The 26,560-nt window shown below is 41.0% G+C and overlaps 1 long non-coding RNA gene across 2 annotated transcripts; it reads right to left on the reverse strand.

Annotated features, from left to right (window-relative positions):
* Positions 1–480: 480 nt before the first annotated feature.
* On the reverse strand, positions 481–2,335 carry LOC145113866 (uncharacterized). Of its 2 annotated transcripts, none has more exons than XR_013710891.1 (3): positions 1,827–2,335; positions 1,381–1,731; positions 481–821 (listed from the first exon to the last, which is right to left on the reverse strand). It is a non-coding gene; the product is annotated as an uncharacterized LOC145113866 (long non-coding RNA). The 2 variants fall into 2 exon arrangements; XR_013710890.1 differs by having other exon boundaries at positions 1,845–2,334.
* Positions 2,336–26,560: the final 24,225 nt, after the last annotated feature.

A 26,560-nucleotide genomic window follows, 5' to 3' on the forward strand; every position in this document is an offset into this window, starting at 1 on the left:
TTAAACTTAAATATTTATAACGTGGTTTTTTGAAAGTTACAAAGCTTAAGCTTAATGTACAAATCACTTATGCAAGGCTACTTGTAAGGAAAATCAATTAAAGTTTATTAATCAATTCACGTTTTTTCTATTTAAGGGCAAGTGGGAGTCAAATCGTGGACCTATTCTTTGGTCTTTATTTGTGATTTTGAATTTCCATTTTGATATAATCTTGATAGTGGGTAGATTTTTTTGCCCTTTTGTTATGTTTTTGTTGTATTTAATCAGCCAAATCCTCAAATGACTATCAATAGAAGGCTCGACTAAGATAAAAAAGAGTAGGTGGTGCGTGCTTCAATTGAGAGGACAAAAACCAACACAGGAAGATGATTATAAGCCTCTATTGCCACAAACAAAATATACTAAGTTCATATGCCCTGTTCTTTTCAAGCACATAAACGATCTCAAAGCCACTACTATAGTTTTTTGAATAACAATATATTATAAACAAAATCAATAGACTAACGGGAAGATGGAACAATACAAAGAGTTGGTACATATAAACATAAAAGGGAGACAAAAAAGACAAAGTGCTTGCTCACTGATCAACAACCATGAAATAAGATGATAACTAAAGTCTTGAATCCAAACATCACCAAGAAAATCAATAAACCTTAATATCTTCGCACAACAAGTATGACAAGTTCCTGTGAAGTCTTGATTTATAAAGAGGGCAAAGCAACAAAGCAACACCAGGAGCAATATCGTCAAGTATCGGATAAAACTCTCTTCTCTCACAAAGGTAGGAACTTTTCACTCAACAGATATGGAGAGTGATTATGCTGTCAAAAAAAATATCAGCACAAAAATTAAAGAATAACACCAAAGCCACACCAAGGGAAAAATGGTCCATAACATATTAAACGGAGGATATGTTTTCAAGTTCTCCACTAAATAGAAGAAACAAAAAAACCACTATTAACTTTATAAGTCCTAAATGTAAAGCATTTAAAGTAACATAAAAAGTCCTTATGACACTATTATGTGAATAAATAGGTGGAACTAACCAACTTACCAAGAGCCTGAAATAATATTAGTAAGATGAGGTATCATTAACTTTACTGGTTAATTTTTAAAATCATCATATATTTGTTTTTATTTTACAAACTGATTATCATTATTGTAAAAATTCTAAGAGAACAATGTAATTGCAAGAATTCTCATTAGTCTGCAATGAAAACCACTCATTCTAGCTAAGAAACAAAGAAATTGTTTCAAAATCTGCAAGAGACCATGGTTTGAAAAGGCAACAACAAATAAAAGATCAACTTCTAATGGTCTATTGCCTCTGGTTTGATTTGTTTTTCACAAGGAACAATGGTAAAACAAAGGAAATAATACCTTAAAGACCTCTCTTTCCTTAGAAATAGCAGAGTATGTGATGCTCTTTCAACCCATGCGACAGAAAGTCCAAGAACATAATTTATGTAGGATCAGGCCTTCGAATCTAACCAACAAAATTAGGATGATTGGTAAAACCAAGATTTTACCTTCAAAGTACAAACAAAGATATGAACTTCAACTTGATATAAGACAAAAACTCAAACACACGTGAAGATCCAACCATAAGAAGATCTGTTATAAAAAAGATTAGTAAAGATTTTAACAAAAAATGACAAAACCTGTAACCCAAATATGACCTTCAAGTGAGTATTGTGGTTGTAAGCAACGTCTGTTCGACTTCAACTTGATCTAAGACAAAAACCCAAACACACATGAAGATCCAACCATAAGAAGGTATGCTATCAAAAGAGATTAGAAAAGATTTCAACAGAAAATGACAAAACCTCGAACCCGAATATAACCTTAAACTGAGTATTGTGGTTGTAAGCAACGGCAACATACAGCTGTGTCGAGAACATCGTCAGTGACGATGGAAAATATAGAGGTGAGTAAAGAAAGTGTAAGGTAGCGTTGTGGTGGTGGAAGAGGATTGTACAACGACGGAGGAGGGTTTTCTATGGTGTTTGAAAATGGAAATTTAGGGTTATAAAGAAGAGTAAGAGGTTATCGAGTGGTTGAAGGTGGTGTACCGAGGCGGAGATTCTTAGGGGTAGATCGTCAACATAGAGGTAGAAGTGAGTGGTAGAGGTCGTAGTTGTGCTAGTGAGCGGCAATATGATTTGGTAGTGATGTCGTGGTGGCCGATGGCTGATTAAGTGGGTGGCCTCATTTGAGTTTAGGTTAACAGAGAAAGGTGGGAGCGAATTTAATGAGTGTTGTGTGGGATAGACGGAATAGGGATGAGAGTATGACTTTAAAGGGGGTGGGAGGGAAACGAAACTGACGACATCAATTATGGATTTCAAAATTCGAAATTGACTCCTTTTTGGAAAGTGTTTGATGTTAATGAATCTCCTTATTTTCAGTAAAAGATGAGGAATATAAAATCTCTTATGCAAGAATAATAGTACTTAAAGCACTATAATTTGGACGATTTTAAAAAATCTATTTTGAAAAATATATAGATAATATTATTTTATTGGTGGTCGATTGTATTCTAATCTTAGAGACTTGAACGTCTTAAAAAAATAATATTATTATAATGAATTTATTTATAGAAATAGTTAGATTTCTTTTTTATAAGATAGTATATATATATATATATATATATATATATATATATATATATATATATATTATTCCCTCTAATTTTTAAAAAAAAAATTTCTGAATTTTATATAGTATGCATTTTAAATAAAATTTGTTCATAACTCTTGGGGTTCTTAGCTTATAAAATAAGGTTAAATGTTAATGAATTTAATTTTTATTTCCTTGATTACATTTTCTATTTTTTTATTATTCTAAGATGATATTATAATGTTTATAATTATTTTTTGTGGAATTATTGAGGTTGAATTTCATAATTTTTGGTTTCTAAGGCTTTTAGGATTTTGGAATTTAATAAATCTTTGGATATCAAAATATTTTTATTTTTGAGGCTTCAAATTATTTTAGACTCTTATAACTTTTTTCCAGTTATAAAAATGCTTGAAATTTGTCTTTGTCAGTGTATTGGCATTTCTATGTAGTGATTCTGAGATTCAAATGAAAATTGAAGAATCATGTAACATCTGGTTTGAGGTATTTCCATTTTTTACCATTGATATGTTAATACTTTGCAAATTTGATCCCTAGGGGGCAGTTTTTCCATTTCCGTCAAACTTGTAGTACGCGGGTCATACTCCTCGTACGCGGGGAGTATGCATGCAGGGGACAAACCCTAAATTTTAAGGTTTGGACCCTATTTAAACAACATTATGAATCTCGAAACCTAGCCCGTTTTGAAGAGATTTGACCCCTCTTGTGTGTGTTGGTGAGACTTGAAAAAGAAGAACTTGGAAGAAGGAGCCTTGATCAAAGGAGAGCTTTTAGGTCCAGATTTCTCACATCATTTCCAGCTTCATTGAGGTATAAAGCTTGGAACTTGCTCCTTGTTTGCTTAGATCTACTCTTTCTGAAGTTTTGGTCCTATTTTGGTCATATGATGAGATCTAGCGGATTCCTTCCACTCCAAAAGTTAGGAGTTGCTTCTATTGAAGTTTCTAAGGCCATAAGTCCATAAAGTTAGCATCTTGTTGGTTATGGATCAACCATGCATAAGTTTAGGTCATTATGGTGAGAGTAGAATGCTAAAAGTGAGGTTTGGGTCCTTTTGAGCCATGCAAAGGCTCCAAGTTCATAACTTTATAGCTCAATACGTTTGATAAGACTTGGATCTGAAGTTTGGGCTTTTGGTTGCAAGTATTAAGCACTTAATGGAAAAGTGCTTAATGGGAACGTACGTTGGGCGTACGTATGTGTACGTTGCGCGTATTGTGCCCGATACCTGATCATGGCTTGCTTGGTAGTACGTTGGACGTACCCAGATTGTACGCATCGCATACTAGGAATCCTTGTAGAACGTTGGGCATAAGCCTGAGTACGCAGGGCATACTCAGTTGCCATTGACTTCGGTTGACTTTCTTAGTTTGGGCCGCTTTTTGGCTGGAAGAGTTTTGGGTCCTTTTCAGCCATTAACCTTCTAATTTTGGGCCATGGCTAGGCCTTGGGCTTTATTGGAATTAGGCCCATGATGGGTTTTGGGCCCAATTAGGAAGTTGGGCCTTAGCGGGCTTTTTGGTGCTATTGGATTGGGCTTCAGATTTTAGGTCAAGTTAGGAGGGGGTAAAATGGTCTTTTACCCTGAGTGTTGGAAAATTGGACTAGGATTCCAGTTTTGGGTTGTAAACCAAATTATTGATTGGATATTATTTGGTGGTGTTAGCGTGGAGGTTTTTCCAGATCAACAGTCCGCGTATTTTTCTGAGAGATTCAGTAGTTTGAGGTGAGTTTCCTCACTATGCTTGGCGGTTCGAAGGCACCAATGCCGGCCCATGGTTTATAATGATTAGGATGTTAGTTGTCTATGTGACACTTGCATGTATGATAATTGCTATGTATACCAGGCGAGGCCTGATGTGTATATTGTATGTTATTTATCATTATGATTTTTGCATGTGTTTATATTTTCATATGTATACCGGATGGGGTCTGATGAATGTGATGAGGCGAGGCCCATCTCATATTTCTGACAGATCTATTCCGAGAAGGGCCCGATGTCATGTAACATATAGATCTTGTAAGTTTCCTTTTTAACCCTTTTTTAAAAAAACTCTTTGCAATATTGGTCCTCTGGCTAGTACGCGGGGCGTACTCTAGAACTACACTTAGCGTACTAGCTTAAGCTTGGTCGCGGGCATCGCCCATGTACTCTGGGCATACGTGGGGTTACACAGGGCATACTCATGGCAGAGACAAACCCTAATTTTTAGGGTTTGCACCCTATTTAAAGACCTTAAGTCGCTCATGATCTTCACCCTCTTAGCCTCCCTTGTCCTTTTAGTGTCAAACCCGAATATTAACCCTCTTGCACACATTTTGTGCTTACCTTGGTGTTTTTGGTGATCTTTGTTGGTTTTGAAGAAAAAGGAAGTTGTGGAATGTTAACATTACCGTATGCGACCACGTTAAATCTAACGGAAAGCACTGACGGGACGTATTACGCCAGGGCCTTGGCCATGCCTCAGTCTTAGCTCAGACAGGCCAGCGCCAGGATGACAATTCACTTCCCCCACGAGGAAGAATATTCCTCATGATCCTCTCATTCTCTCATGACTAATCAGACCAAGACAAAGAGCCTGATGACGTCTAGAACTGACGTCACCTAGCTGTTAGACGGCGTGAGCGTACTTCTCCCAATAGGAAAGTGTCACGTCTCACTCCCACATGGGGGGAGTCACCACATTCCGTTAGCAACAGGTATAAAAGGACCCCTTCCTGCCCAAGAAAGGGGATGATATTCTTCCCTATACAATTTACCTAAATCTCTCTCAGATAGAAAGCTAACTTGATCGTCGGAGTGACATGCCGGGAGAACCCCTGGTTGTCCTCTAACGACTCTTATGTGTTGTGTACTCAGGTAAACCTCCAAGACCAACTCTTCAACAAACGACCAATTCCATGGAGAGCTTGTCACAACATTTGGCGCCATCCGGGCGTATCCTCAGAGTGATACAGCCAGTAGCCGACACTGGTTCTCTGCAAAAGGGGGATCTAAACCCAACAGCAACCGGGACGGTAGAAGAAGATCTATTTAGAACATCGATGATAGTAAACGAGAAACATCACCGCGAGTGTAGAACACAGGCCCCAATCCAGGTGCTTATGGCGCGGGTCCTGCCAATTATGACAGAAATAGCAGAGCCAATACTCAAGAGCAGTTTCCGGCGACTATTGTCAGAAGGTTCGCTGCCTCAAATGGAAATAACACATATCGATTTGTTACAGGAACCTCCGTATGATGGCAACGAGGTACTCACTATAACTAAATCCTATAAGAGAAACGCAGCTCACCAAACGGAGGATGAGATAGAGGTTCTCTCGAGAAATCTACTCAATATCACTTTTTCGAGTAGCGATCCCAGGGCGTCGAACTGGGATCCATGAGATCCACGCTTCATATATGGATTCATTCGCCATACAAAAATCCATCGAATATACATCGACAATGGTGGTAGCTCCGACATACTCTACGAGCATTGTTTCAGGCAACTACCGGAAACATGGAAGGAGGGGCTAAGGCCCCCAATTGGAGGACCATTGGTGGGGTTCACCGGTCACTGCTTGTGGCCATTGGGCACTATCCGACTGCCTTTAACGTTTGTCAGTCATGACGAAAGGGACAAAATCACAAGAACAATCGAATTTTCTGTGATTCGGTTTCCAGCAGAACACAATATTCTGCCTGGACGATCAGTAGTATCCCTACTACAGTTCGTGCCATCGACGATACATGGCATAGTCAAATTTAGCACATGCCAGGGATCAGCAAAAAATATTGCCACAAACAACAGGGTGCAACACTGCCATCAGATCATAGCTGCTCCTGAGTTGGTGCGAGATCCAAAAAAGTTGAAGGAGAATTGTTCCACTGAACAACACCAGGTAAACACAGAATACCCAGAGCAGCTTGTGCGAATCAGTGTTTACCTATCAGGCGAGACCATGGAACGACTGGTAGCGCTCCTAAAGCAATATTCCACTGTTTTCGCCTGGAAGCCAACATATCGGACATGCGTAGACCGACAGGTTGTAGAGCATAGTCTCAACATCACGCCCGGAAGCAATCCTATCATACAAAAGAAGAGGGGCCAGGCGGAAGACCAAAACATGGCTATAAATGCAGAAGTAGTCGACCTAGTGAGTGCCGACATACTTAGGGAGGCAAGGTTCCTGACATGGATAGCAAATCCCGTTATGGTAAAGAAAGCCAATGGGTCATGGGGAATGTGCATTAAGTACTCAGACCTTAATAACGCTTGTCCAAAGGATCAATACCCCCTTTCGAAGATAGATCAGAAAGTCCAATTGCTCAAAGGGTTTCAGTTCAAATGGTTCCTTGACGCGTACAAAGGTTATCATCAAGTAGATGAAACAAGAGAACGAGGCGAAAACAACTTTTTACACTGAGAATGGCACTTTCTGCTAGCCGAAAACGCCGTTTGGACTAAAAAACGCAGGTGCTACATATCAGAGACTAATGGACAAGATATTCGCTGATCAAATTGGTAGGAACATCGAGGTCTACGTTGATGACATGGTAATCAAGAGCCGTAACGAAGAATCATTACTCCATGATGTGGAAGAGGCTCTTAAAACGCTAGCTAAAGCGCATATGAGGTTAGAGTCAGCCAAGTGTACTTTCGGCGTAGAAGAAGGTCAATTCCTTGGGTATCAGATATCCAAGGAAGGGATTCTGCCCAACCCCATCAAAATCCAAGAGTTTCTCGAGTCGAAAACTCCCCACAACCTCAAAGGTGTACAAGAGATCAATGGTCGGCTAACGAAATTAGGAAGATTTATTGGCAAATCAGCAGAAAAGGCGCTTCCCCTATACCAAACCCTGAAAGGGTGCTTAGATGAAAAGCAATTAAAATGGGAAAAAAGAGCAGACGAAGAATTACAACGACTGAAAGATGCCTTACACCAGCTACCAGCCCTCGCTTGCCCGCTACCAGGAGAAATGTACCTAGCAGCATCGAAAGATGCTATCTCCTCCGTGTTGGCGGTGGAAAGGGAAGGCAAACAGGTCCCCATACACTTTGTAAGTAGGGCCTTGCAAGGGCCAAAGGTTAATTACCTAGTCTTAGAGAAACTAGTCCTCGCCCTAGTATACGTTGCCAGGCAGCTACGGAAGTACTTCCAAGCTCACAAGGTGGATGTTCTAACCAGCTACCCGATAAAGCAAGTTCTTCTAAGGCCAGAAAAGTCTGGAATCCTGGCCAAGTGGGCCATAGAATTAGGCGAACACGATATCAATTACCACCCCTAGACTAGCATCAAGGCCCAGGCCCTCGTAGATTTGCAAGTCGAAATCCCAGATACTATCAAGGGAACACCAACGACAATCTCCGTCAACCCATTGGATCCTGAAGCCAACAAAGAGCTTTGGAAATTATACACCGACGGCGCAACAAGTATGGAAGGCTTAGACGCATGCCTAATCACTTACGCACTGCGATTCAATTTCCAAGTATCTAATAACGAAGCGGAATATGAGGCACTCCTAGCAGGCCTGAGGTTAGCAAGGGAGGTTGGTGCAAAGCGATTAACAGCTCTCAGTGATTCGTTACTCATCACGAACCAACTAAATGGAAAATATGAAGCCAAATATCAAAGGATGCAGAAGTACATAGATGCAATCTGTAGCTTAACAAGCATATTTAAAAACTTTTCAATAAATCAAATCTCCCGTGGAAAAAATGCGAGGGCGGACACTCTCAGCAAGCTAGCCTCAACTTCCTTTGATCACCTAACAAATAAAGTGTTAGTCGAAGTGCTCCCAGAGAGAAACATTGAAAACCAAAAGGTTAATATAGTCTTGACTACCCCAAAATGGACCAAACCATACGTCGATTACTTGTGCCACGGTGTACTCCCAAACGACTCGGCAGAAGCGAGAAAAGTCAAGGTCAAGGCGTCACATTTCGCATTTAGAGACAACCAACTGTATCGAAGAGGGTATTTAAGCCCATAGCTAAAGTGCATCTCTAAGAAAGAAGGACAGACGCTCATGGAGGAAAGTCATTCAATAGACACGGCAGTGCACGAAGGGGCTCGAGCACTCATGGGAAATATACTCCGCCTAGGAGTATATTAGCCAAACATATACAACGAGGCAACAACCCTAACCAAGAAATGTAAAGAATGCTAGGCATTCGCTCCTTTCTAGAATCAACCGTCCATGCCGTTGACCAGCATCACCGGCCCCTGGCCCTTCTATCAATGGGGGATTGACATAGTGGGACCATTCCCACCAGCGCCAGGGGGTGTGAAATTCTTGTTAGTTGTTGTGGATTATTTTACAAAATGGATAGAGGCGGAACCGCTGGCCACCGTCTCGGGAAAGCAAATGATAAAGTTAATGAACAAAAATATATTAGCTCGCTTTGGCACACCCAAATTTCTCATAAGTGACAATGGCACACAATTTGAAGGGAGCCCCTTCAAGGAGTGGTGTGAAAACAAGAAGATCCACCGCTGGTTCACGTCTGTGGCGCACCCTCAGGCCAATGAACAAACCGAGATATCAAACAAAACCATAGTTAATGGTTTAAAGAAAAGGTTACTCAGATCAAAGTCTATCTGGGTAGACTAGCTACCGACAGTGTTGTGGTCATATCGTACCACCGTAAGGTCGAGTACGGGAGAAACGCCATTCAGCCTTACCTATGGGACGGAAGTAGTCCTCCCATTGTAAATAGTAGCTGGCTACTGCGAACAGAGAGTTTCGAGGAAATAGCCAATGAAGCAGGGCGACACAAGTACTTAGACATGCTAGATGAAAAACGCGCGAATGCACACATGAGCCAAGCATTGTACAAATCGCGTACCAAGAACTATTACAACCGCCAAGTTTGGGTCAAGAACTTCAAAATTGGAGAATGGGTGTTAAGGAAAAACGAGTCCAGCCAAGCCGAACCATTAGGAAAACTCAGCATCACTTATGAGGGATCGTACAAAAATTTTAGAAGCCCATAATAATGGCGCTTACGTACTAGAAGCCCAAGAGGGGCGTGCAATACCAAGAACTTGGAATGCGCAAAGCCTGCACCATTTCTACTCTTAAACGAGTGTCAAAGATAAATTAAATGTTAGAAAAGGCATTGATTATTGGTCTTGGAATGTAAAATTAACTAGCAAGAATTAGTTTACTATTTCTAGTTTTGTTACACTCTAACTGATGATATGCCCCTCAGAGCGGGCCAGGAATAAAGGTACTCCCCAGGGAGGGATCTACAGCGAGGCCCGACCAGGCCCAGCCTGGCCGCCCCCACAGATCCTCAGCTCGGCCGCCCTATGGATCCCCAGCTGCTAGGCGCCCAAGCGGGACAGCCGCATGAAAGGCCCGTCCCCGCCAAGGGGCACCTTCTACTACATGACAAGGATAACAACTCTAGGCGACAAGGAGCCCATCCAGAGCCTTATTTCCTGGACCAATCGTTGGAGCTGACACAACGAGGAACACGACTCACCAATAAGGACAACGGATCTTGTCGGGACTACAGTCCTTGTTCCTCGTACGGACCAATGAGGATCCTCAGTATAAAAGGACCATAACTTCGCCTTGAAGGGTAAGATATCTCTCCTGATTTTCAGCCCTTACTCTCGAATACACCACTAACTTGAGCGTCAGAGCGTTTTTCCGGGATCTCCTCTCGGAGAACGGCTGACGATTTTCTCTCTTTGTGACCTCTTAGGTTCCTCCCCGACGAACTCAGCCTTCACCCTCTAGGTGATCGGAGCCAAGGTCGCATCATTTGGCTCCGTACGATTGTATGACAACAGATACGGAAACCCATTTTCCTCCTTAACCTAGTAAGAAATGACGAACGAAGCCGCCGGCGAGCCGTCGGAAACACCACAAAGCCCGATACGACCAATGGTCTCATTAGAGACAGCTAGCACCCCGATAACGCTACCAACTCAGACGATTGGTGCGGTTTCTGAGACACCATCATCCGGTGTCCCGCCACCTTCTCTCATAGCGGCTACGCCCTCCATCACAGCCCATAACCATATACCAGTACCCTCTCTGAATAGTGCAACCCTGCCGTTGTTCCCCAACATCGGCGAACCCAACCCATTCACTCCACCTCCTCTACCACTGTTTTTTCCTAACACTGGCAGACCAAGTAACGTCGGTTACAGTCTAATATCATCGCCCATTAACACAACAAACAGTATTGGGGACTACCCCCGCTCATGAACGCATCCACAACCCCGGCGAATAATGTCGCTAGTGAACCAGGTGTCTCTTATGTTACCGTTTCTGATACGTATATAAACTTGTATACTTCGTATAAAATACTTACATTTTAAAAGTATACTTTTAGTTCAGAGCGCTTCAGCCCCTTAGTGTTTATAGTTGTATACCATGTAAGGTTCGCTATACTTAGTTCACTATAAACAAGAGCTTTAATACCAATCTGTCACACCCCCAAACCGGAACGGCGGAAACGTTCGGGGGTGGATGACGTCATGTGTAGTATCACAACAATTGTATTATAGCAACCATAGTAACACAACCATCACATTGAATACATATATGAAAAAGGTTTATATCTGTTTAATTATTGTTTTTATACATCAAAAGTATAATCAAAAGAAAAAGACGTGACTCTATACGCTCCGTCATCTCAAAACACCAGGAGGTACCTGTCTACTGATTTCCTGAGAATACAAGCAGTTTTGAAAGAGTATCAGCATAAAGCTGGTGAGTTTAGAAGCGATGTTTTGTAGTGAAAACTTGTTGATGAATCTTGTAAAATGTTCGTATGTTTCCAAGAAAATCCAATATTTTCTTTAGTAAAAGCATGATATTACCAGTTCCTTCTGTGAATGTTTGTTACGGTATCCTTTGTAGTATAAAACACATTAGTTTGTATGCTTGATTAATACTAGTGCGTATAGTATGATGAATTCTGTATTAAAAACCTCGGTGTGTGGAATGTTCTATTTGAAAACCCTGGCTACCACCAGTATTATTTAAAATAAAACTGAGTATTGTATCTCTGGAATCCTCCAGTGTAATGTATAATAGTTCTATTAATGAAAATACAACTAATGACGAATAAAATCTCGTAAACAAAGGTTAGTTTATACTTATTGTGAGTCGTATAACCATGCTTGATATGACCTAGTGACCTTTACGACGTTCTTCAAGTGTCGGTTAAATGACATTTGTCACCCCAGGCATGCCTACCTAACTGTAGCTAGCAGTTCAGGTGTGGGATTGTCAGTCCCGAATAGATCTATTCACAAATCTCACGCTCTCCCTCTAGGAGACTCTGGTTATACTATGATATGATTTAATTCAGTACACCCAAGGGTACAGTTTTGAAGTGGAATCTCACAATTCTGTATAATCTAGTTTACATGTAATTCTATATCGTTCTCTTGTATTTGTATCTGTTGAATACTGTATAAGGTAATAATTATACTTAAATAATTATTAACCGTTGTACTCTTGTAGTAATGTATATCATAAACTAAATCTGTCATAGTTTATATGATTAGTAGTGTATAACTCTGAATTCGTTAAAGCTGTGTATTGAAAACCCCAAACTATACCTATTATATTTTGCATGTATATTGTGTAGTTGAAGTGAGTATTGATCTGAAAACTATGCAATTATGGTTGTAAGTTGAAAACGTCCCTTATGCTCAACATAATACAAAAGGGATAAAATAACTAAATATTTTATAAAATGTGGAAACCGCTTGATTGTATAAATTGCATAAGTTTTAAGTTTGTTAAAACCCTTTGTCTTGTTTCACAAAAATCATTTGTGTTTGGCTTGTATTTCTGTTAGAACCTGAAAGTGATCCTCTATCAATCCTAAGTCTAATTCCGAAGTGTATGTTCCGAAGTGGAGAGTGGTCCGGAATCCGTCCGGACCAAATAAGAAGACGTGAATACTGAAGACATTCCGGAACTGACTCTCATGTCCGGAATGATGCTGATCCGGAATGAAGTTGTTTTGTCTTTTGTGCATTTATTATATTTGTCTTTGTATTGATGTAACGTTTCATAGGACTAAACCTATAGTTGTATTTGGACAATCAGAATGTCAGTAGCATGTCTTTTGTCCTGTCCTATGTAAGCACTTCATTTAATACGATGTAATATTCACTCCTATTTATAGGAGTATTCAATACAAGTCAATACGAATCTTTTCACTTACTTTTGGCATTCATAATAAGTTCATTCAAAACATTCTTGTTCTTCATTTATTAGCTTTACCTTGATCATTTATTCTCAATCATCATTTATGTCTTGATCATTTGTTGAATACATTAACTTAGACTTGTCTGGTCTTTCCAGACTTGACTAGAACATCTATTAGCAAGCAGACATTGATCTGAATCATTCATTCAAGGTTTGAGTTCTTAAACCTTGTCCCTGCGCCTTGATCTTGTTCTCACAATTGGTATCAGAGCTTGAGTGGTTGTCCTTTGAATCCACAAAGACCAGATTATAGTTGGTGTGAAATTACCTTGGTATTTCAACCATTTACGTGTCAAGGATAAAAGTTCTTCTATATACCACATTAGCTTGAAGATATCCTAACTTCAATGGCTGCTTCTAATCCTCAGCAAATGATTTCAATGCAAATCGCAAATAGTGTGGGTGGCCCTACTCGTGCCCCATTACTAGTTGTGGAAGAATATGATCACTGGAAAGTTAGAATGGAAAGATTTTTACTTGCCAAAGATAAAGGTGAAGAAATCTGGAGATCCGTCAAAGAAGGTCCACATATTCCTGTAAGAACAGTTGTAATAGATGCTTCTGCTCAGCTCATGCGAGAAGATGAAACTCGCCCAGCTCCTCTAACTGCAGATGATATCGAGAAGCTGCATGCTGATCAAGTTGCTTTCTCAGAAATGGTGTTTGGTGTTCCTCCTTCACTCTTCAAGCACATCAAGTTATGCAAATCAAAGAGATTTGGGACAATCTTCAGGATCTAATTGAAGGTTCGGAAAATATGAAAGACAAGCGCCTCACCTCTGTTGTCAACGACTTCGACACCTTCACTACCACTCCTGGTGAATCAGTGGCCTCAGCCTCCAACCGTTACTGAATCATTGTCAACAACATGACTGCTCATGGGATTGTCCGAACTCCTTTGGAGTACAATCTCAAATTCATAAACAGTCTGGGCAAAGGATGGGGAAACGTAAAATCTTGTCTCCAAAGCAATGGCTCCTTGAAAAAGTTGAAGCTCTATCAACTTTTTGATGAACTTCAAGGACATGAATCCAATGTTGCTCAAACCATAAGGGTACTCTCCGGATGTCCTCTTGCCCTTATCAGTTCTTTTGAATCAACCATTCCGAACTCATCTACTTCGGATCCCTTCAAACCTATTGTTCCATCTGTTCAAACATCCGTACCTATTTTACCCACACAAATCTATCATGCTGATGATTCCGAAGCCATGGACTCTGAACTCCGTTTCTAACAGGAGTTCGCCCTACTCTCAATGAAATACAAACATCCTTTCAATCCTTCTTACAAACCATATCAAAACCGATTCAATGCTCCTCACCATAACAATCCCCAATCATACTCAGCTCCGGAACCTAAACCAACTTCGGAAAACCCTCCCGCATACAAACCAAAAATCACTAAACCAAACTCTACTCCGGAATCCTCTCAGAGTTCCAAATCGGACAAACCAAAAATTCTGTGTCATAAGTGGACACGCAAACCATTTTGCCAAAGATTGCATGGCTGATGCTCCGCAGAAACCAAAAATCAATGATTCTGCTTACTACGTCCGAAGAGCACAAGATATGGCTGAAAGTGAAAAAGCCTTTGTAACAACCGTTTCAAGAGATGTTGAAGGGTATTGGTCATCTGGGGATGATGATGACATGGTAACTGGAAGGAACATGTGTTTGATGGCAAGACAAACGGTTGAATGTGATGAAGGATATTGGTCTTCTCGTTCAGAAGATGAAGATGATTTGCTGAACCTCACTACTGCTACATGGCCACCAATGATCCACCCGGTCGAAGCATCGTTCAACAGGTAAAATCTATGATCTCTGATAATAATTTTTATTTGTCTCTTTGTGAACCTTACCCGACCCAAATCCAAACAGATATGAACACCATTTATAAAGCCTATGAGTCTGCCATAGAAGCCAGTGAGAAGAAGGATTGTGAACTAAATCGTCTTAGGTTACGTTTTGAAGATAAAAAAAATGAAAATCGAGTCTTTAGAGAATGAACTTGTAATGTCGAGCGATGAATGTATCATTTTGAAAGATAAATGTGAAATCACCTATTCTGAACGAAATGTTTTAATTGCTGATAACAAACGTCTCAATGCAAAAATAGATGCTTTGCATAATTCTGTAGACATGCTTGAAGCGGATATTCAGATGACTCATAACTTTCGTCATCGTTGGTCTAAAGCACCTGGTCTCGGAAGCGAGTTTTCGAAACTAGTTGTTAGTCCCTTGAAGGAATTGCAAAATTTGACATTCATGGGAGAGGTTCCGAATATCAAACATTCGGACACCCCTCTTTCTCCCTTGTCTCCACTTCCTAAGACTACAGACCATTTTGAGTCCCTAATTCCTGAGTTCAAACCAATAGTTGTCAATTGTCCTGATTCCACGCCTCTTCCGCCTCTGATAAACCTAGACCTGAATCGGACCACGAATTTTCATCACAGTCTTACAAATTGTGTAGACTATGTTCCTAAAAGTAAACACGTGAACAATTGTGTGATTGAAGAAATTAATCCAGCGACAACTGAAACTACTTCTGAGGTTATATGGGCATCCTTAGATGATAAAGTTGAAGTCTCAAGCTGTATGTGTGAGCACAAGATCTATGCGCAGGGACAAGGTTTGAAAACTCAAACCTTGAGTGAATGCTTGAGATCAATGTCTGCTAGATAATGGATATTCAAGTCTAGACTGGAAAGACCAGTCAAGTCTTAGATGATCAGTTCAACAAATGATCAAGACATTAATTGAGAGCAAGTAGATAATGATCAAGGTAAAGTTAATAAATGAAGAACAAGAAGAATGTTTTAATGTGATAAGAGTAAATGCCAAAAGTAAGTGAAAGATCCGTAGTTGACTTGTATTGAAAGCTCCTATTTAAAGGAGTGAATGTTACAACGAATTAACCCAGATGTTTACATAAGACCGGACAAAAGACATAAGTCTGACATTCCGATTGTCCTAAAGCAACTTTAGACTAAGTCCTATGAAACGTTACATCAAATACAAGACAAAAGTAATAAATGCACTAAAGACAGAAAGACTTCATTCTGGACAAGTATTATTCCGGAGATGAAAGTTCGATCCGGATCAGCATACATTCCGGACTTCAGGATTAGCTCCGGAATGTGTTCCTCTTCAAAATACTTCTCCTCTTCTTTTCTCCAGCTCCGGATAGGTTTCAGATTACTTTTACTTTCGGAACCAACACACTTAGGAATATGTACTTAGGATTGCTAGAGGTTCACTTTCAGGTTCCAACAATCTCCCCCTAAGTGAACTTAGCAATCCAGTAAGCTTAGTTCATTTCTTCCTTGATGAAGGTGTATGCTCTGAACAACCATTCACGAACCGCAATGTACCAAGTCAGTTGACTTACAAACTTTTCCTTAACCTGTTCCGGGGCATCAGACTTAGACGCCCGAGATATGAACTTCTTCAGAGCTTTGGTAGGAACTAGGTGTTTGTCAAGCACTCGGAAGAATTCCTTCTTGTTTGTTCTTCTGGTGGTGTAGAAAAACCCTAGAACCGGTTCTTCAATCGGACCATCTGCAAGAATTTCAGCTTCCGGAAGAACAAAGTCGATCTTTGCAAAGAATTGTTCGGTTCCGAAGAGGTGAGCAAGTTCGTAATCACAGCGGCATAACTCAGCAACATAATCTTTGAGAAAGCTGAGAGTTGCGTGGTAGGCACCCATACTGATGTCATCCTTTTTATTTTCTCTGAAGTAAGCAGCTAGGGTAAGGATGTCGTTCGGATTCATTGAAGGAAAATCCGCATCAGTGACGGTCCGTGGAGTTGGCTTGTTCCGGAGGAGATGGAAACGGAATAGAGGACAGTTCAGCTCAAATTTTACTAAAATTTTTCTTCCAAAGCCTTGAAGTTTGGTGATCCTCTTTCTTGTCCATACTTCCTTGAAGGGTGAAGCATTCTTTGCATAGAAGGTTTTGAGCCTTTCACGCTCTGTCCGGGTGATCACTTCCGGATTATCGATTGGGTGGAGCGGAACAAATTTCGTATACAATTTACTGTAAGGAGAGAGAGGAAGATCCAGTTGATCAGTGTAATTTGTGGGAAGGTCATAGTAGAGTGTTGGGATGATTTCCTGTGCTTGAAGGATGCCTTCACGACAAAGAGGAGAGATGCCACGCATCGGATCGGGATTGTCTTTTAAAGCTTGAATCCGGATGCTGTCCTCTAGTGCCTTATGAATTTCCTCCTCAGACCATCCATATTTTTGTTTGAGAGGAGGTCCGGAGTGGAAGGCTTGTTGTTCGGAAGTCATCAGTTTCTTCCCTTTGTCTCTCTGAAGCGCATCAATGACCATCTTCATGTTCTCATCAATGATGAATTCCGGAGAGGGAGTTGGAAGCGGTTGTTCCGGAATTTCATCTGGGGTCCGGAGAGGAGAGCCCTGGTCGATTGGGGCTATTTTTGGTTCCGGAATGGGAGTGGGAGACAGCACAGAGGGAGTGGCTCGGAAGGCTTGAGCTGTAAGAAATGATTTTGCCTTAGCCATTTGACGGCCATTTCAAAAGCGTCCGGAAGAGAGGATGGCCAGGAGACTACAGACTAGATCCTCTTTTGTTCCCCAGTTAACTCCTTCGGAGTAGTCAGCTTTGGAGCTTGAAGACCAAGAACTCCTTTGGGAGCTTCATCCGGAATGTATACTTCATTATCTTCATCACCTTCGCTTCCTTCAGTGATTCCCAGGATTCCGGAGACAATTTGAACATCTTCATCTTCGGAATTGAGGTCCTCATCCCTGAGAGTGAATTTCGAGGTTGGTCCCATCTTCTACTTGGGCCTTCTCCCCCTCTTGCATCGGTGAACCTTGAGATCGATGCAAGCGTCAAGTCTTCCTTGATATCATCTAGTTTAGAGAAAACCTTCGGAAGACCTGTGGAGAGTTGAAGAGTAAGAGTGTCATAGGCTTTGGCAGTGGGAGCTTGTTCGGAGAGATGCTTGAATGTGCTACTGAGGATGGCAATCATCTCATCAAACTTCCTGTTCGGAACATAAACAATGTTCCAAGTTGATCGCAGGAGTTTGATGAGGACTTGTTGAATAATGAGGTTCATCTCATCCTTCTTCCGGATCTCCTTCTCCAGTCGTTGAATTTGTTTCTCATGATGAACATGAGTTTGCTTGATTAGGTCGTTGGTGGCAGACACTAGATCGTCATGAACCTTGAGCATTGAGGAGATAGTGTTGAGATAATTTTCAACAAGAGCGTCATACTTGGAGTCAAGTTGCTCAACTGTGTGCTTCAGCCGGATTGAAATCAGCTGATCAAGGTGGGCATCTCTTTCTGCCACTGATGGTCCGGACGGTTGGGAGAGGGACTGGAGAATGGCATCAAGTTTCGAATCAAGTCCGGAGACTTTTTGATCCAGTTTAGAATTCAGCTGTGTTACAGATGCCTCTACAGATGAAACTTTATCCATAGTGTCCGAGACATTGTTGCGGATTTCCAGAAGGGCGAAAGGGTCAATGTGATCACCAGCTGAGGATTCTGAGGATTCTGTATCAGAATCAGAGTGATGCGGAGGAGGTTGGTGTGCGTTCGGATTTGAGGAGGGACCCGGTTTGGTTGCATCATCATCTTCTTGAGGGTTTGAGTGGGACCAGTCATCCGGAGTGGTAGTGGAAGAGGATCCGAAGTCAAATGCAGACTTGGATACAAATGCTTTGGATTAGTAGTGAACGAAGGTCATGAGATGTGCATCCGGAATGGTTGTTGCCTCTTCTTCCAACATGACTTCTTCAGAGATTTCTTTTTCCAGATCATTGTGGAAGATGCTTTGATGGGTGGTGATTGGGGGTAGCTCCGCAGTGAGTTCATTGATGGCGTCATCGTCAGTGGGAGGGACATAGGGCAGATTGCTTTGGATGGCCCTGTTCCTCATGGAGATGAGAGTGGACTCCACTTGAGCTCATGTTCACATAATCTTCCCAAAGAGGATCATTAGTGATTGGTCGTCCTAGAAAGGTCCGGACGTCGAGATGAGGCCATGTTCACATAATCTTCCCAAAGAGGATCATTAGTGATTGGTCGTCCTGTACGCCTTCCGGGTATCAGGAGTAGGCTCAACAGAGACCTCTTCCGGACTTAGGGTCCGGACTTAGCATGATCGGCCTCTTCCGGAGTAGGCTCAACAGAGACCGGGGCAGGTTGTGTTGGGTCGAACACAAACGAAGTCTCAATATGTTGTTTTAAATAGGGAGAGTCGGAAGGAATGATGGCCAACATGTTGTCCAGAAGACGTCTGACCGGACCAAAAGATGATTGGTCCGGAATTCTATATTCCTTAACAAATTTAAAAGAGACACATACCTTCGGAGGAATGGTGCTAACCGGAATGGGTACGTTGAGTTCCTTGAAGATTTGTTCAATCGTCAGAGCCCAAAATCTAGGGCTCGAAATTTCGTTCGGCTTCCTTTTGATGGCGAACTTGCAGAAGTCTTGCGACAAGACTTTCGGAAGATCTACAACATTGTTGCGTCTGGAGTAGATGCTGAAGACTACATTCAGCCAATCTTTGCTCAAGGTATCAGTACCGCCATGCTTTCCAGATAACCCACGGATGATGAGATGCATAAGAACGGTCCAGAGCCTAGAAACAGCGGTTTTCTTGAAATCCTTTGCCTTGAAATCTTGCGTGTGCCCAATGAAGTTTAGAAACGTCTGAAACTCTTCAGCCGTTGGTTCAACAACTTCGAAACCAGTAGGATTTGGTGTGATTCCAATCGCCTGGAGGAAGGTCGATTTGTAGACAGGAATGGTGCGATCACCAATAATGGTAGTTAACAGAACACCATCTTCCAGTTTGATGCTGGTGAATGCACGATGAAGATGAGAGAGTGGGAGTGGAGGATCAGGGGTTTTGGTAAGTGGAATGGAGAGAGGATGATTTGCGAGGAACTCAATCATTATCCTGATTGATTCATCGTAGTCAAGAGGGTTTAAGGAGAACAGTTGAGTTGTGTCCCTAAGAAAGGGTTCTTGATCGGTAGATGAGGATGAGCCCTTTGATCCTTTAGATGATTTCTTCCTGGCGATTGATTTCTTGGGAGGGGGTGCAGATTGAGTTGGGTTCTTTGAAGACTCCATTGATGAAGAATGAAGAAAGCTTGATAAACATGCAGAATAATGAGGGATGTTTGGAGGTTTGAGAGTCAAGAGAGCGTAAAGAGGTAAAAGGGAATGTGAAAGAGTATTTATAGGTAGGGAAAGATGGGTCGGGTTGAAAAAAAGTAATGATGAGGGTTCGAGATCCATCGGTTCGCATTTAATGTTTGGGAATGAGATTAGACAGGTGAGGTGAAAGGGCAAGGCAAATTGGGGCTAAAAAAAGGAGAATTTAACCGTCAATTTGATTTCTAGTTTAGTGGGCGTGCAATCGTGTCATGCAAATCGAGGAAGATCGGATAAGGATCTTCCTGAAAAGTAACCGTTGAGAAAACCGTTTCGCTTTATTACCTTTTGGTATTCCGGAAGAGTTGTTCCGGACAGTGCATGATCCGGAGGGTAAAAGTTGTGTTCCGAAACATATATGATTTACAAAAAAAGAGGTTCCGGAGCAGATTTTGAGAATTTCAGAGCATTTTTGAAAATTCCGGAGAAAATTTGAAAATTCCGGAGCACACTTGAAAATTCTGGAGCAAATTTGAAAATTACGGAGCAAATTTGAAAATTCCGGAGCACACTTGAAAATTCCCGAGCAAATTTGAAAATTCCGGAGCACTTTTGAAAATTCCGGAGTACTTTTGAAAATTACGGAGCAAATTTGAAAATTCCGGAGTACATAGAAGATTACCTTTCCGGAGTGGATTTCCGGAATTCTTTTATGAAGTGAGTTCCGAAATAAAGATTTGGATGATGGTTGATCTTGATAGTCGTGATGAATAGAATGAACTGTACAGCTTAAAAACACAAGGAATAATCAGTAATAAAGACAGGTAAAATGATCCTATGTATTTAGAGAGAAAATAGTTCCGAATAAAAAATAATTGAGTTCGGAGCAAATTTTTCTTCTGAATACTTCTATCAAAGAGAACATGTCTCATGAAAGAATTGAGGATCAGGCATCATTATACCCATTTTGTTCAGAAAACCATTAAATTTGGTTTCGTCTAATGCCTTAGTAAAGACATCAGCAATCTCATCGTCAGATGGAACAAAAATAAGTTCAATGTTGCCATTTAGAACATGATCTTTAATAAAATGGTGCCGGATGTCAATGTGCTTCATCATGGAGTGCTGAATTGGATTGTGAGAGATTGCAATGGCACTTTGAGAGTCACAGTAGATAGGAATGCGTTGAAATCGGTAACCATAATACAAGAGTTGAGATTTCATCCAAAGAACTTGAGAGGTACAACTGGCAGCAACAATATATTCAGCTTCAGCTGTAGAGAGAGCAATGCAGTTCTGTTTCTTGGATGACCAACTGAGTAATCGACCACCTAGGAATTGACATCCTCCTGATGTACTTTTTCTATCGATTTGAAGACCACCATAGTTTGAATCAGAGTAAGCTTGCAGAAGGAAACTTTCATTTGCTGGATACCAGATTCCGAGGCTCTTTGTACCTTTGAGGTATCGGAATATTTGTTTCACATCCAAATGATGATACATCTTCGGATTGACTTGAAATCTGGCACATAAACTTGTTGAGAACATAATGTCCGGGCGACTTGCAGTGAGATAGTGTAAGGATCCAATCATTCCACGATACTTCTTTTCATTGACGGAAACACCCAAAGGGTCGGCAAAGATTTTGTGTCCGAAGCCCATAGGTACCTTGGCTGAGGCACAGGTGTCCATTGAGTATTTCTTGAGAAGTTCAGAAATGTACTTCTCTTGGTGAATGAAAATACCTTTGTTAGTCTATTTGACTTGAAGGCCAAGAAAGAAGCTTAATTCTCGATTCATGCTCATTTGGAATCGACTGACCATAGGTTTGGCAAAATCAGCAACCATAGATGAATCCGCAGATCCAAAAATGATGTCGTCTACATAAATTTGTACCAGCATGAGATGCTTTCCATTTGATCTTCGGAATAGAGTGGGATCAAGTATTCCTCTTTGAAAACCTGAGCATTTGAGAAAATCGGTGAGAGTCTAGTACCAAGCCCAAGGAGCTTGCTTGAGTCCGTAGACAGCCTTTCAGAGTTTATAACAGTAGTTTGGAAAGGAAAGATTAATAAATCCGGGGGGCTGTTGAAGGTATACTTCAGTGTCAAGTTCACCATTAAGAAAGACACTATTAACATCCATTTGGTAAACTTTGAAGCCTTTGTGAGCAGCATAAGCAAGAAAGATTCTGATAGCTTCAAGTCGTGCAACAGGAGTAAATGTCTCGTCGTAGTCAAGACCTTCAATTTGAGTAAAACCTTTAGCTACCAATCTTGCCTTATTTCGGATGATAACTCCTGCATCGTCTAGCTTTTTGCGAAATACCCATCTTGTACCGACAACGGGGTGATGTTGAGGAGGAGGTACGAGAGTCCAGACTTCATTTCGGTCAAATTCTGCCAGTTCTTCTTCCATGGTTGTAATCCAATCAGCATGCTCTAATGCTTCCTTGATGGATTTGGGTTCAACCATGGATATGAATGCTGAAAAATGACATTCATTTTGGATGTTGGTAGCTGAGCGAGTTTGTACACCAACATTCAGATTGCCTATCACTTGGTTCGGAGGATGATCCTTCGTCCAAACATGCAATCGAGGGAGTTCTTGTGCAGCCGAAGATCCTACATCAACAATGGAATTGATTTGAATGATTTGAATATTGGGATGATGCTCCCCCTGAACTTCTGAACCGGAGAGGTTGACATCATCATCAGAAGGAAACTCAAAGAAATTTTCGTTTTCATCAATGTTGAGAAGATTAGAGTCATCGAAATCGGCAGCTGCATCTTGGAAGCCATCCACATTTGATTCAAGAGAGGGATTTTCATTATTCTCCCCCTCAACCTGAGAAGGTTGAAACGGTTCAGAATCAAATGGAGGGAGGCTCGGAAGTGGATCGGAGAGGTTGTGAGAAACTGGGGCTTCCGAAGGAGGAATTGGAATTAAAGATGGTCTTGATCGAGATTCCGAATCAAGAGCGGTTTCGGAAGGACCAAAGAGGGTTTCAAAGTCAACCTCAAGAATGGTTTGAGAGTTCGGACATCCTGGCGGAGGAGCATCAGACTCCATGATGTGATTTGTGATGTGAGTGGGGCCAGAATTCCGAACGAAGTTGTCATCAAAGGTAATATCAAAATTTTCTTCCAGAACACGAGTTCTTCGGTTGAGAACTCTATAAGCCTTTGATTTGGAAGAGTACCCAAGAAAGATGGCTTCATCAGCTTTAGGTTGGAACTTTGTAAGCTGATCACGGTTGTTTTTGATGAAGCATCTACATCCGAAGACATGCAAGAATGAGATTGTTGGCTTTCGACCATTCATTGCTTCGTATGGTGTCATGTTGAGACGTCGATTGATGATACTTCGATTTTGAGTGAAGCAAGCAGTGGATACAGCTTCAGCCCAAAGATAGAGTGGTAAGTTTGTATAGTTCAACATTGATCAAGCGGCTTCAACAAGTGTTCTATTGCGTCTTTCAACTACACCGTTTTGTTATGGAGTGTAGGGAGCTGAGAAGTTGTGATCGATTCCTTTTTCTGTGAGAAATTTCTCAATGGTGGAATTAGCAAATTCCGAACCATTATCACTTCGGATTCTCCTGACCGGAAGTTTGATAAGAACTTCTATTCCTTTGATAAAATTGATGAGCTCAGAGGCTGTTTCGGACTTCAGCCTTAGGAAGAAAACCCAGGTGAACCTTGTAAAGTCATCAACAATCACAAGAATGTATTTCTTATGATGAATACTTTCTACAGTGGATGGTCCACAAAGATCAATGTGTAGAAGTTCCAATGGTTCCGAGATGGACTTTTCTATGATAACAGGATGACCCTTCTTTGATTGCTTACCACACTCACACGCAGCACATAAATGATCATTTTCGAACTTGAGAAGAGGTAAACCTCTTACCATTTTGCCTGATACAAGATCATTCATGTACCGAAAGTTCAGATGAGCGAGCCTTCGGTGCCATAACCAACTGACGTCAGGAACAGCTTTGGAGAGAAGGCAGAGTTGCGGTTTGCCAATAATCATGTTGATGTCAAGCGGTTACATGTTCTTGTTGCGAAGTGACTTTATTAAACATTCTTTTCGATCTTCAGTCATCACATAGCTATACGTTTTGCAAAATTCCACATGTCGACTTGAGTCAGTGAGCTGAGCAACACTTATCAAATTATGTTTCAAATCAGCTACATAAGCAACATGTGAAATAGAGAAGTTTCCATTGGTGAGAGTTCCATAACCACGAATTTGAGAGTTGGAGTTGTTGCCATATGTCACGTAACCAGCATTTGGAGAAAGCTTTAAATCTCGCAGAAAATCCTTCTGCCCCGTCATGTGCATGGAGCAAACACTATCAATATACCATATTGTTTCTTGCTCCGAAGCACAAAGTGCCTGCAAAATTAGTGAGCAATGGAGTTTTTAGGCTCCGAGTTAGACTTTGGGACGTAGGCATGGGCTTTGGACTTTGATTGTGACTTGGGAACAACTTTGTGTTTCTGGCTGATATTACTGGAATTCTTTGGAAACAGACAAAATGCTAATGTCTTTTCATCTATCCAGTAGTCATATTCAACTACTTGTGGGTTCGGAGCTGACTTCTTCGGACCTTTGGTATCCGAAGGATTGACAGTTTTTGTTACCTCCGGGATTGTTGTTTTGTTGATAGATGTTTTGATTTTCCACACAAGATTTTTGTTTGAAGATTTTGAAACAGTGGTTTTTGTACTTGTGGATTTGTTTGATGACACATTGTTTCTTGAAATTCTAGGTTTAAAAATTCTGCCATCAGATTTTGCAATAAAGACAGATGAAACATTTCGAGGTGCCGGTGAAGTATTTCGGATGGCTTTGACATTGACATTAACATGAGCTTGAGGTGAATTGGAGCTAAGGACTTCCTTAGGTTCCGGACGAGCAAGGGGTTCGGAAGGTCTTTTTAGGATCGTAGTGGGAACAAAAGAATTTTGACTATGAGTGGAGACACGAGAATTCCGGGATGAATTTGGTTTAGAGTTAGTAAGGAACCTAGAATTTTGTCTAGTCTTGACTTCCTTTTTGTAATCATTTCTAGCTTCTACCTTGGGATCTACAACATCTTTCCTATTCAACATTGGTTTTCTCTTAGGATGAGGAGAGGATCTAGAAGTTTGTCCTTTGGATGGATTTGTAAACTCAGGAGTAATGGGAACCAATTTGGTCTTTGAAAGCACTAAGTGTCCGATTCACATGAATCAGAGGACACATGGCTTGAGACTTCAACTTTATTATCTAAAGATGCCCATACAAATTCCGAGGCATTGATTTCAGTTGTTTCCGGAATAATTTCCTCAATCACACAGTTGTTTACGTGATTACTTTTCGGAACATAGTCTACACAATTTGGAAGACTATAATGATATTCCGTGGTCCGATTCAGGTCCAGGTTTATCAGAGGCGGAAGAGGCGTGGAATCAGGACACTTGAAACTATTGGTTAGAACTCAGGAATTAGGGACTCAAAAGGTCTTTTAGCCTCCGGAAGGGGTGACAAGGGAGAAACAGGGGTGTCCGAATGTTTGATGTTCGGAACTTCTCCCATGAATGTCAAATTTTGCAATTCCTTCAGGGGACTAACAATTGGTTTCGGAAACTCGCTTCCGAGACCAAGAGCTTTGGACCATGGATGACGAAAGTTATGAGTCATCCGAATGTCGGCTTCAAGTATGTCTACAGAGTTATGCAAAGCATCTATTTTAGCATTGAGACGTTTGTTATCAGAAATCAAAATATTTCGTTCAGAATAAGTGATTTCACATTTATCTTTCAAAATGATACATTCATCTTTTGACATTACAAGTTCATGCTCTAGAGACTCGATTTTTTGAATTTCTTATCCTCAAAACATAATCTAAGACGACTTAGTTCACAGTCCTTCTTCTCACTGGCTTCTATGGCAGACTCATAGGCTTTATAGATGGTGTTCATATCTGTTTGGATCTGGGTCAGATAAGGTTCACATAAAGTCAAATCAAAATTATTATCAGAGATCATGGATTTTACCTGCTGGACGATGCTTCGACCTGGTGGATCGTTAGTGACCATGTAGCAGTAATGAGGTTCAACAACATCATCTTCATCTCCGGACCCAGAAGACCAATAACCTTCATCACATTCAACCGTTTGTCTTGCCATCAAACACATGTTTCTTCCAGTCACCAAATCATCATCATCTCCGGATGACCAATATCCTTCGACATCTCTTGAAATCGTAGTAACAAATGCCTTCTCACTTTCAGCCATTTCTTGTGCTCTTCGGACATAGTAAGCTGAGTCTTTGACTTTTGGTTTTTGTGGAGCATCAGCTAGACAATCTTTGGCAAAGTGGTTTGCATGACCACATTTATGACACAAGATCTTTGGTTTGTCTGATTTGGAATTTTAAGAAGATTCTGGAGAGGAGTTTGGTTTAGTGAGGTTAGGCTTGTATTTAGGAGGATTTTCGGAGGTTTGTTTTGGTTCCGGAGCGGAATATGGTTGAGGATGGGTT

Source organism: Lactuca virosa, chromosome 5 (assembly GCF_052849685.1).
Source record: "Lactuca virosa cultivar CGN04683 chromosome 5, Lactuca_virosa_CGN04683_v6, whole genome shotgun sequence".
In the NCBI taxonomy this organism is placed as follows: Eukaryota; Viridiplantae; Streptophyta; class Magnoliopsida; order Asterales; family Asteraceae; genus Lactuca; species Lactuca virosa.